The 13,193-nt window shown below is 47.2% G+C and overlaps 4 non-coding genes across 4 annotated transcripts; all 4 read left to right on the top strand.

Moving 5' to 3' along the window:
* Positions 1–1,140: 1,140 nt before the first annotated feature.
* Positions 1,141–1,213, top strand: TRNAK-CUU (transfer RNA lysine (anticodon CUU)). Its single transcript has one exon. It is a non-coding gene; the product is annotated as a tRNA-Lys (tRNA).
* A 2,439-nt stretch (positions 1,214–3,652) lies between these two features.
* TRNAN-AUU (transfer RNA asparagine (anticodon AUU)) lies at positions 3,653–3,725 on the top strand. Its single transcript has one exon. It is a non-coding gene; the product is annotated as a tRNA-Asn (tRNA).
* A 1,563-nt stretch (positions 3,726–5,288) lies between these two features.
* TRNAK-CUU (transfer RNA lysine (anticodon CUU)) lies at positions 5,289–5,361 on the top strand. Its single transcript has one exon. It is a non-coding gene; the product is annotated as a tRNA-Lys (tRNA).
* Positions 5,362–5,957: 596 nt separating this feature from the next.
* On the top strand, positions 5,958–6,030 carry TRNAK-CUU (transfer RNA lysine (anticodon CUU)). Its single transcript has one exon. It is a non-coding gene; the product is annotated as a tRNA-Lys (tRNA).
* Positions 6,031–13,193: the final 7,163 nt, after the last annotated feature.

Below are 13,193 nucleotides of genomic sequence, written 5' to 3'. Positions count from 1 at the left end.
TCTTAATAAATGAACAAGACCTAAGTTACACAGCCCGGCTACCCCAGTCGGTAGAGCACGAGACTCATGATCTCAGGGACGTGAGTTCGACCACACGCTGTTCGAGTTTTTCGCTCTCATCGAATACATGGTCGTCTTTCATGTTCTTAATAATTAATCAATTCTGACGTTGCACAGCCCGGCTAGCTCAGTCGGTAGGACATGTGGCTCTTAATCGCAGAGTCGTGGGATCGCCCCCCACGCTGGGCGATTTTTTCGCTGTCATCTAATACACGATCGACTTACATGTTCCTAATAAGTAAACCAGACCTATATTACACAGCCCGGCTAGCCCAGTCGGTAGAGCACGAAACTCAAAATCACAGGGTCGTGAAGGCGACCACTCGCTGGGCGAGTTTTTCACTCTCATCAAATACATGATCGTCTTTCATGATCTTAATAAGTAATCAATTCTGACGTTGTACAGCCCGGCTAGCTCATTCGGTAGAGCATGAAACCCTTAATCTCAGGGTCGTGGGTTGGAGCGCCATGCTGGGCGAGGTTTTTGCTCTCATCGAATACTTGATCGCCTTACATGTTCTTAACAAGTAATCAATTCTGACGTTATACGGCCCGGCTACCTCAGTCGGTAGAGCATGAGACCCTTAATCTCAGAGTGGTTGGTTTGAGCCCCACGCTGGGCGATGTTTTCCTACACAGCTTATAGATAATCATCTTACGTGTTCATAATAAGTAATCAAGACCTGCATTCCACCGCCCGGCTAGCTCAGACGGTAAGGCATGAGACTCTTAATCTCAGGGTCGTGGGTTCGAGAACCACGCTGGGCAAGATTTTCGCGCACAGCGAATAGATGATCGTCCTACATGTTCGTATTAATTAATCAAGACCAACAATCCACCGCCCGGCTAGCTCAGTCGGTAGAGCGTGAAATTCTTAACCCTCTACATGATCGGCTTACGTGTTCTTAATAAGTAATCAAGACCTACATTCCTCCGCCCGGCTAGCTCAGTCGGTAGGGCATGAGGCTCTTAATCTCAGGGTCGTGCGTTCGACCCCCACGCTGGCCAATTTTGTTGCGGTCATGTAAAACATGATCGTCTTACATGTTCTTAATAAGTAATCAATTCTGGCGTTGCACAGCCCGGCTAGCTCAGTCGGTAGAGCATGAGACTCTTAATCTCAGGGTCGTGGGTTCGAGCCCGACGCTGGGCGAGTTTTTCGCACACATCTCGTAGATGATCGTCTTACATGTTCATAATAAGTAATCAAGACCTACACTCCACATCCCGGCTAGCTCAGTCAGTAGGGCAGCGGGCTCTTAATGTTCTTAATAAGTATTCAATTCTGACCTTTTACAGCCCGGCAAGCTCAGTCGGTAGAGCATGAGACTCTTAACCCTCTACATGATCGGCCTACATGTACTTAATAAGTAATCAAAACATGACACTGTACCGCCTGGCTAGCTCACTCGGTAGAGCATGAGGCTCTTAATCTCATGGTCCAAGGTTCGAGCCCCACGCTGAGCGAGTTTCTCGCACACAGCTAATAGATGATCGTCTTAAATGTTTATAATAAGTAATCAAGACCTACACTCAAAAGCCCGGCTAGCTCAGTCGGTAGGGCATGAGGCTCTTAATCCCAAGGTCGTGGGTTCGACCGCAACGCTGGGCGATTTTTTCGCTGTCATCTAATACAAGATCGACTTACATGTTCCTAATAAGTAAACCAGACCTAAGTTACACAGCCCATCTAGCTTAGTAGGTAGAGCACGAGACTCCTAATCTCAGGTACCTGTGTTCGAGCCCCACGCTGGGCAAGTGTTTCGCACACAGCTAATGGATCATCGTCTTACATGCACATAATAAGTAATCAAGACCTGCACTCAACCGCCCGGCTAGTTCAGTCGGTAGGGCATCCGGATCTTAATGTTCTTAATAAGTATTCAATTCTGACATTTTACAGCCCGGCAAGCTCAGTCGGTAGAGCATGAAACGCTTAACTCTCTACGTGATCGCCTTACATGTTCTTAATAAGTAATCAAAACATGACCCTGTACCGCCTGGCTAGCTCACTCGGTAGAGCATGAGACCCTTAATCTCAGGGTCGTGAGTTCCAGCCCCACGTTGGGCGAGATTTTTGCTCTCATCGAATACATGATCGTCTTACATGTTCTTAATAAGTAATCAATTCTGACATTGCACAGCCCGGCTAGCTTAATCGGTAGAGCATAAGACTCTTAATTTTAGTGTCGTGGGTTCGAGCCACACGCTGGGCGAGTTTTTCGCACACAGCTATTAGGTGATCGTCTTCATCATCATCATCATCATCTGTTTACCCTCCAGGTTCGTTTTGTCCCTCGGACTCGGCGAGGGATCCCACCTCTACCGCCTCAAGGGCAGTGTCCTGGAGCTTCAGACTCTTGGTCGGGGATACAACTGGGGAGAATGACCAGTACCTCGCCCAGGCGGCCTCACCTGCTATGCTGAACAGGGGCCTTGCAGAGGGATGGGAAGATTGGAAGGGATAGGCAAGGAAGAGGGAAGGAAGCGGCCGTGGCCTTAAGTTAGGTACCATCCCAGCATTCGCCTGGAGGAGAAGTGGGAAACCACGGAAAACCACTTCGAGGATGGCTGAGGTGGGAATCGAACCCACCTCTACTCAGTTGACCTCCCGAGGCTGAGTGGACCCCGTTCCAGCCCTCATACCACTTTTCAAATTTCGTGGCAAGCCGGGAATCGAACCCGGGCCTCCGGGGGTGGCAGCTAATCACACTAACCACTACACCACAGAGGCGGACAGGTGATCGTCTTACATGTTAATAATAAGTAATCAAGACCTTCGTTCCACAGCCCGGCTAGCACAGTCGGCAGGGCTTGAGGTTCTTAATCTCAGGGTCGTGGGTTCGGCAACCACGCTGGCCAATTTTGTCGCTGTCATCGAACACATGATCGCCTTACATGTTATTAATAAGTAACCAATTCTGGCATTGCACAGCCCGGCTAGCTCAGTCGGTAGTGCATGAGACTCTTAATCTCAGGGTCGTGGTTTCCAGCCCCACGCTGGGCGGTTTTCTCGCTGTCATCTAACACATGATCGTCTTACATGTTCTTAATGAGTAAACACGACCTATGTTACACGGAACGGCTAGCCCAGTCGGTAGAGCGCGAGGCGCATAATCTCAGGGACGTGAGTTCGACCACAACCTTGACGAATTTTTCGCTATCATCGAATACATGATCGTCTAACATGTTCTTAATAAGTAATCGATTCTGACATTGCACAGCCCGGCTAGCTCAGTCGGTAGAGCATGAGAACTTTAATCTCAGGGTTGATGGTTCAGGCCCCACGCTGTGCGATGATTTCCTACACAGCTTACGTGTTCATAATAAGTAATCAAGACCTGCATTCCACCGCCCGGCTAGCTCAGACGGTAGGGCATGAGACTCTTAACCCTCTACATGATCGGCTTACATGTTCTTAATAAGTAATCAAAACTGACATTGTAAAGCCCGGCTAGCTCAGTCGGTTGAGAATGAGACTCTTAATCTCAGGATCGTGAGTTCGACCGCACGCTGTTCGAGTTTTTCGCTCTCATCGAATACATGATCGTCTTACATGTTCTTAATAAGTAATCAATTCTGACGTTGCACTGCCCGCCTAGCTCAGTCGGTTGAGCATGAGACTATTAATCTCAGGGTCGAGGGTTCGAGCCCCACGCTGGGCGTATTTGTCGCACACAGCTAATAGATTATCGCCTTACATGTTCATAATAAGTAATCAAGACCTACATTCCATCGCCCGGCTAGCTCAGTCGGAAGGGCATGTGGCTGTTAATCTCAGGGTCGTGGGTACGACACCCACGCTGGCCAATTTTGTCGCTGTCATCTAACACATGATCGTCTTACATGTTCTTAATAAGTAAACAAGACCTATGTTACACAGCCCGGCTAGCCCAGTCGGTAGAGCAAGAGACTCATAATCTCAGGGTCGTGAGTTCGATCACACGCTGGCCGAGTTTTTTGCTCTCATCGAATACATGATCGTCTTACATTTTCTTAATAAGTAATCAATTCTGACATTGTACAGCCCGGTTAGCTTAGTCGGTAGAGCATGATACTTTTAATCTCTCGCTCGAGGGTTATAGCCCCACGCTGGGCGAGATTTTTGCTCTCATCGAATACATGATCGTCCAACATGTTCCTAATAAGTAATCAATTCTGACATTGCACATCCCGGCTAGCTCAGTCGGTAGAGCATGAGACCCTTAATCTCAGGGACGTGAGTTCGACCACTCGCTGTTCGAGTTTTTCGCTCTCATCGAATATATGATTGTCTTACATGTTCTAAATAATTAATCAATTCTGACGTTGCACAGCCCGGCTAGCTCTGTCGGTAGAGCATGAGACCCTTAATCTCAGGGTCGTGGGTTCGAGAACTACGCTGGGCGAGAATTTTGTTCTCATCGAACACATGATCGCCTTACATGTTCTTAATAAGTAATCTATTCTGACCCCGCACAGCCCGGCTAGCTCAGTCGGTGGAGCATGAGACTCTTAATCTCAGGGTCGTGGGTTCGAGCCCAAAGCTGGGCGAGTTTTTCGCACACAGCTAATAGATGATCATCTTACATGTTCATAATAAGTAATCAAGACCTACATTCCCTCGCCCGGCTAGCTCAGTCGGTAGGGCGTCAGGCTCTTAATCTCAGGGTCGTGAGTTCGGTCACACGCTGGGCGAGTTTTTCGCTCTCATCGAATACAAGATCGTCTTACATGTTCTTAATAAGTAACCAATTCTGACGTTGTACAGCCCGGTTAGCTTTGTCGGTAGAGCATGAGACTATTAATCTCTCGCTCGAGGGTTCTAGCCCCACGCTGGGCGAGATTTTTGCTCTCGTCGAATACATGATCGTCCAACATGTTCTTAATAAGTAATCAATTCTGACATTGCACCGCCCGGCTAGCTCAGTCTGTAGAGCATGAAAATCCTTACCCTCTAAATGGTGGGCTTGCATGTCCTTATTAAGTAATCAATTCTGACATTGCACCGCGCGGATAGCTCAGTCGGTAGAGCATGAAACTCTTAACCCCCTACATGATCGGCTTACATGTTCTTAAAAAGTATTCAAAACTGACATTGTACCGCCCGTCTATCTCAGTCGGATCAGCATGAGGCTCTTAATCTCAGGGTCGTCGGTTCGAGACTCACGCTGGGCGATAGTTTTGCTCTCATCGAATACTTGATCGTCTAACATGTTCTTAATCAGTAATCAATTCTAACGTTCACAGCCCGGCTAGCTCAGTCGGTAGAGCATGAGACTCTTAATCTCAGGGTCGTGGGTTCGAACCCCACGCCGGGCGAGTTTTTCGCACGCAGCTAATAGATGATCGTCTTACATGTTCATAATAAGTAATCAAGACCTACATTCCATCGCCCGGCTAGCTCATTCGGAAGGGCATGAGGCTCTTAATCTCAGGGTCGTGGGTTCGACACCCACGCTGGCCAATTTTGTCGCTGTCATCTAACACATGATCGCCTTACATGTTCTTAATAAGTAAACAAGACCTATGTTGCACAACCCGGCTAGCCCAGTCGGTAGAGCACGAGACTCATAATCTCAGGGACGTGAGTTCCACCCCACGCTGTTTTTCGCTCTCATCGAATATACGATCGTCTTACATGTTCTAAATAATTAATCAATTCTGACATTGCACAGCCCGGCGAGCTCAGTCAGTAGAGCATGAAACTCTTAACCTCCTACATGATCGGCTTACATGTTCTTAATAAGTAATCAAAACAGGACACCGTACCGCCTGGCTAGCTCACTCGGTAGAGCATGAGACCCTTAATCTCAGGGACGTGGTTTCGAGCCCCACCTTGGGCGAGATTTTTGCTCTCATCGAATACATGATCGTCTTACATGTTCTCAACAAGTAATCAATTCTGACAATGCCCAGCCCGGCTAGCTTAGTCGGTAGAGCAAGAGACTCTTAATCTCTGGGTCGTGGGTTCGAGCCCCACGCTGGGCGAGTTTTCCGCACACAGCTAATAGATGATCGTCTTACATGTTCATAATAAGTAATCAAGACCTTCATTCCACCGCCCGGCTTGCTCAGTCGGTAGGGCTTGAGGTTCTTAATCTAAGAGTCGTGGGTTCGAGCCCCACGCTGGGCGAGAATTTCGCTCTCATCGAACACTTGGTCGTCTTACATGTTCTTAATAAGTAAACAAGACCTATGTTACACAGTCCGGCTAGCCCAGTCGGTAGAGCGCGAGACTGCTAATCTCAGGGACGGGAGTTCGACCACACGCTTGAAGAATTTTTCGCTCTCATCGAATACATGAAAGTCTTACATTTTCTTAATAAGTAATCAACTCTGACATTGTACAGCCCGGTTAGCTTAGTCGGTACAGCATGGGATTCTTGATCTCTGGCTCTGGGGTTCTAGCCCCACGCTGGGCGAGTTTTTCAAACACAGCTAATAGATGATAATCTTACATGTTCATAATAAGTAATCAAGACCTACATTCCACCGCTCGGCTAGCACAGGCGGTAGGGCATCAGGCTCTTAAAATTCTTAATAAGTAATCAATTCTGACACTGCACAGCCCGGCTAGCTCAGTCTGTAGAGCATGAAAATCTTCATCATCATCATCATCATCTGTTTACCCTCCAGGGTCGGCTTTTCCCTCGGACACAGCGAGGGATCCCACCTCTACCGCCTCAAGGGCAGTGTCTTGGAGCTTCAGACTCTTGGTCGGGGATACAACTGGGGAGAATGACCAGTACCTCGCCCAGGCGGCCTCACCTGCTATGCTGAACAGGGGCCTTGTGGAGGGATGGGAAGATTGGAAGGGATAGGCAAGGAAGAGGGAAGGAAGCGGCCGTGGCCTGAAGTTAGGTACCATCCCGGCATTCGCCTGGAGGAGAAGTGGGAAACCACGGAAAACCACTTCCAGGATGGCTGAGGTGGGAATAGAACCCACCTCTACTCAGTTGACCTCCCGAGGCTGAGTGGACCCCGTTCCAGCCCTCATACCACTTTTCAAATTTCGTGGCAGAGCCGGGAATCGAACCCGGGCCTCCGGGGGTGGCAGCTAATCACGCTAACCACTACACCACAGAGGCGGACGCATGAAAATCTTAAGCCTCTAAATGATCGGCTTGCAAGTTCTTATTAAGTAATCAATTCTGACACTGCACACCCAGCCAGCTCAGTCGGTAGAGCATGAGACTCTTAATCTCACGGTCCAGGGTTGGAGCCCCACGCTGGGCTAGTTTCTCGCACACAGCTAATAGATGATCGTCTTACATGCTCATAATAAGTAATCAAGACCTACACTCCACAGCCCGGCTAGCTCAGTCGGTAGTGCATGAGGCTCTTAATCGCAGGGTCGTGGGTTCGACCGCAACGCTGGGCCATTTTTTCGCTGTCATCTAATACATGATCGACTTACATGTTCCTAATAAGTAAACCAGACGTATGTGTCACAGCCCTGCTAGCCCAGTAGGTAGAGCACGAAACTCAAAACCTCAGGGTCGTGAGTGCGACCACACGCTGGGCGAGTTTTTCACTCTATTGGAATATATGATCGTCTTTCATGTTCTTAATAAGTAATCAATTCTGACACTGCACAGCCTGGCTAGCTCAGTCAGTAGAGCATGAAACTCTTAACCTTCTACATGATCGGCTTACATGTTCTTAATAAGTAATCAATTCCTAACTTGCACCGCCCGACTAGCTCAGTCGGTAGAGCATGAGACCCTTAGTCTCAGGGTCGTAGTTTGGAGCCACACGCTGGGCGAGTTTTTCGCACACAGCTAATAGATGATCGTCTTACTACACCCTACCGGGCTTCGAATGGATGACCCACGCATAAGAATGCCTCCACGTAACGGGGTAAACGCCCACGGATGAGATTGGATTGAAGAGCGGGTCGAATTGCTTAACGAGCTTCGGACCGCTCCCCTTCCTACTTTCTGTGCCGGCCCGGCAGCCTGAGCACTTGGGGAAGTGGTACGTTCAAAGAAAAACAAAAACAACAAATACTTAAGATGGAGCCTTATGTCTATAATATGAAAGTAGGATCACTGGGTTCAAATGCCTATTGGATACTGCTTAACACTGCTACAAATGACAAGAATCATAAAATAGGGGTTACGAATATGAATTTATTCAAAACATGACAATTTAACGAAGTTGATACAGCTCTCTATACAATGACTCTCCACATATGGGAGGAAAAGAAAATAATAATCCCTTTAAAATGCGAATCGCCCATGGGCGTCGTCTGCGTAACGGTATGATTGAGGTTTTGCGACTTGCTATCGTTCATTTGTCCTCATTAATTCATACCGTTCATGAAATTTGTACATTATTCTGTCGATCACACCGTGTGATGATCTGATGTCCCTATACACAAATATTGCTAGCTGTTCTAAGCACGAACATAACCGGGGCCTACACTACATAATATCATATTAAAAGACACATTTGCATAATGCACAAACAAACACAATTACCATTTTTGCTAAACCCCGGACTACTCATCTATCACCAAGACCACACAACGTGCACATAGGTTCTGTTTGAACTCAAAAATATGTGCACATAATTACGAAACATACACAAAATATATGGATATATACAATTCATGCACACAGGAGAACCATTCCTAGAAAAGAAACAGCATGGTTATCACTGTCTCCGGCCCACAGCGCAAGCTTGGAGCAGCTCGCCCAAGGGCGCCACCATAATCCGGAGTCGAACTGGCAGACTCCCGACCGAGAGGTACTGTGGGTTTCTGTAGATCCCGAGAATAGCTACTCTCATATCGCCGGATATCGGGGGGATCCCTACTCATTTATTAAATACCTTTAAAAGAAGTTACCGTGATATTATCATTATACAAGTATTCTTAGCTAAGCCATTTAACCCAAACAAAAGAACGCGGGCAGACCCGGGCTCCAAGCCCTCACACAATGGGATACGGGACCCTTTTGTCCCGAGGGCGGGAGCTAGACATACACAAAAGAAAGAAGGCCAGCCATTCACTTCGCACGGCCATTCAGATTCTTCTCTCCCTCAAACGTTCACCCTCTCGTCTCGGGGACACATCCTTGGCCCATTTCATTTGCTTATTTATATTATCGTGGAATTCCCATAAAATACTCTTTTTATTCACTCCCTTCTCATTATTATCACTGAGACTGGAGCACGATCACTTCTCAATCATCTCATCGTAAATTCCTATTCGGCCTTCTCACTACGTCTCATATCGCGTATCTTCTTCCCTTGGGCCTCTGGCTCTCATGGCTCCTCGTTCATACCACATAAATACACTTATATTTAAACCTTCTGACCAAAGATTAAGGGACTCCTGCCCTGGGTCTTGCCTCGGCTATAGGTAAAAAAAAACCACTCAAAACCATTATGGCCAATTAATCAAAAATCACGGGAAACTTGCATATGGTTCCTCACACTTATCTAAATCACACAAATATGTACCTCTCCCGGTCGGGATCTTCTTCTTTCTTGCAATCCATGCACTGATTATATCTGTAAGCTAGGCATGCATTGTCTGACTGACCCATGAGTTTCCCTGGCATATTTGACAACCTCGTGGGACAGTGACTACCAATATTTCGACATGTTTCCCTGCTTGCCAACACCATTTTTCCAACCTCCCCTACGGGAAACTCAAATATTCTCCTAACCTTGTTCCCATACTTGCTAGGACATTCTACATATTACTAAAAATATAACCCTCACGATAAGCTAATCATTAAGAAAGAAATATGAGTCGTCCGGGAATTTAGCTCCCTTGAATTTTACTTCAACATTATAAAAATCAATAAAAATTCCATATAGGACATGCATTAACATACAACATTTGATATTTACAAAAGAACGCTAATCCTATCCCCGGGTTATGTCATGCTTAGAAATTAAATTTGGACATCACTCATCTGTTTGGTGGCCGTTGTGTCTCCTCCCACGGGAGACCCATGGTGAAGTTCTTAGTACTCCATGACCACTCGGTAGGTGGCGGGCGTGCAGTCCTTCATCCCTGGTCCATACAAGTCCGACATCCTGGGGAACTCGTCACAGCTGAAATCTTACAGTAATCCAAGTGGGTAACACTTTTACACTCGTCACGCGTCCTCTATTTCAGAGTTTACACCCGCGTTCCCAGTAAGAATCGGGTAGCTCACGAGACTCGAGCCCCTGATTCGAAGTAACACTTTGGGTGATACCGAATTATTAATTTCACTGACTCATTAAACCGGCAGTTTCTCAGCCGAATTCTAATACTTGTTCGTAAAATATGCTCGCGGTTTTTACTAGTTTGACACGCAGCACAGAAACAATACACCTAGGCTCGTTTGGCCTCCCGTTCACTACACAAAAGCTTTTGTACACAATAACACTTCTTTGTACGCGGTCAGGGGTTTCTGACTGTAACTAGAGCACCGCGGGACACGGTGTCCGTCTCACGACCCGTGAAAGAACAACTGTCTCTGCAAGGGCCTGCTCGGCCTATATTATCTTGCTCGCCGGAAGCTTGGGGGTGTAAACCTTCACGGTTCATTAAGAACCAGAGCTCCTTTCACACCAAGAATTGAAGATATTTAAATATTGCATCTTGTAGCCCTCTGTCTCCTCTTTCATTTGAGCCAGGCGTGCTGGACCTACGATCAGCAGTTTTTATGTAATTTGCTTCCCGCCTTTGATTAATTCATTAGCGTCCCTCGGGAGGCGGAGTCAATTTTGAGCACGACTCTTGGCTTGGGTGACGCCGCTGTATCCACATGTGTTAGCGATATGTTACATCTTGACAGCTGGTGACCTCATTTCTTCCCCTGCATAAGTTATTACATATTTTTAGTCTGGGGAACGCAGAAAATTCCGCTCTATTCAATGATGGGTCTCGCATAATTTTCCTATGTCTGGATTAAAATATCATTCCATTGTTTACGCGCCAAAGTCCGATGTTGGCACCCGTGACACGTGCATAAAAAACCGGAAGTTCCTTATGTTCGTTTGGAACTCTGGGAAGCTAAGCTCCACCTCGGGGCGTATCTGACTACTCCAGCATCGCGTCCCCTTCTATCTCTCTCTGCGAGTTGAGAGCGTATTTCCGCGGGGGCTTGGCTGTTGCTTTGTCCTCCCTTTGTTCGCAGGCGCTCTTTTCGAGGGTTCCGTTCTGGCAGGACGCCGCTCGATCCCCTTCGCCCATACTGCTACTAATGACGCGACCTTTAGGAGTAATTTTAATGGAGTATAAAAGCCCATATCATTCCCATGATCTGTACAGGACACTGTACGGTTTCATTACATGCTCATAATAAGTAATCAGGACCTACACTCCACAGCCCGGCTAGCTCAGTCGGTAGGGCATGAGGCTCTTAATCGCAGGGTTGTGGGTTCGACCGCAACGCTGGGCGATTTTTTCGCTGTCATCTAATACATGATCGACTTACATGTTCCTAATAAGTAAACCAGACGTATGTGTCACAGCCCGGCTAGCCCAGTAGGTAGAGCACGAAACTCAAAACCTCAGGGTCGTGAGTGCGACCACACGCTGGGCGAGTTTTTCACTCTATTGGAATATATGATCGTCTTTCATGTTCTTAATAAGTAATCAATTCTGACACTGCACAGCCTGGCTAGCTCAGTCGGTAGAGCATGAAACTCTTAACCTTCTACATGATCGGCTTACATGTTCTTAATAAGTAATCAATTGCTAACTTGCGAAGCCCGGCTAGCTCAGTCGGTACAGCATGAGACTCTTAATCTCAGGGATCGTGGGTTCGCGCCCCATGCTGGGGGAGTTTCTCGCACACAACTAATAGATGATCGTCTTACATGTTCATAATAAGTAATCGAGACCTTCATTCCACCTCCCGGCTAGCTCAGTCGGTAGGGCATGAGGCTCTTAATCTCAGGGTCGTGGGTTCGACAACCTCGCCGGCCAATTTTGTCGTTATCAACTAACACATGATCGTCTTAAATGTTCTTAATAAGTAATCAATTCTGACATTGCACAGCCCGGCAAGCTCAGTCGGTACAGCATGACACTCTTAATCTCAGGGTCGTTTGTTCGAGCCCGACGCACGGCGAGAATTTTGCTCACATCGAACACATGATCGTCCTACATGTTCTTAATAAGTAATCAATTCCGACATTGCACAGCCCGGCTACTTCAGTCGTTAGAGCATGAGACTCTTAATCTCAGGGTCGTGGGTTCGTGCCCCACGCAGGGCGGTTTTCTCGCCGTCATCTAACACATGATCTTCTTACATGTTTTAATAAGTAAACAAGACCTATCTTACGCAGCCAATCTAGCCCAGTCGGTAGAGCACGAGACTCATGATCTCATTGTCGTGATTTCTACTACACTCATCGAATACATGATCGTCATACATGTTCTTAATAAGTAATCAATTCTGACATTGCGCAGCCCGGCTAGCTCAGTCGGTAGAGCATGAGACTCTTAACCTCGGGGTCGTGGGTTCGAGCCCCACGATGGGCGAGTTTTTCGCACACAGGTAATAGATGATCGTCTTACATGTTCATATTAATTAATCAAGACCTTCAACCCACCGCCGGGCTAGCTCAGTCGGTAGGGCATTAGGCTGTTAATGTCCTTAGTAAGTAATCAATTCTGACATTGCACAGCCCGGCTAGCTCAGTCGGTAGAGCATGAAACTCTTAACCCTCTACATGATCGGCTTACATGTTCTTATTAAGTAATCAAAACTGACATTGTACCGCCCGGCTAGCTCAGTCGGTTGAGCATGAGACTCCTAATATCAGGATCGTGGGTTCGGTACTCACGCTGGGCGAAAATTTTGCTGTCATCGAGTACATTATCGTCTTACATGTTCTTAATAAGTAATCAATTCTGACGTTGCACAGCCCGGCTAGCTCAGTCGGTAGAGCGTGAGACTCTTAATCTCAGGGTCGTGGGTTCGAGCCCCAAGCTGTTCGAGTTTTTCGCTCTCATCCAATATATGATCGTCTTACGTGTTCTAAATAATTAATCAATTCTGACGTTGCACAGCCCGGCTAGCTCACTCGGTGGAGCATGAGACTCTTAATCTCAGGGTCGTGGGTTCGAGCCCCAAGCTGGGCGAGTTTTTCGCTCACAGCTAATAGATGATCATCTTACATGTTCATTGTACCGG

The sequence above is a fragment of the Anabrus simplex genome, chromosome 7, assembly GCF_040414725.1.
Source record: "Anabrus simplex isolate iqAnaSimp1 chromosome 7, ASM4041472v1, whole genome shotgun sequence".
NCBI classification, from domain to species: domain Eukaryota; kingdom Metazoa; phylum Arthropoda; class Insecta; order Orthoptera; family Tettigoniidae; genus Anabrus; species Anabrus simplex.
The sequence above is the reverse complement of the archived record's forward strand: the minus strand, read 5'-3'. Positions and strand labels throughout refer to the sequence as shown.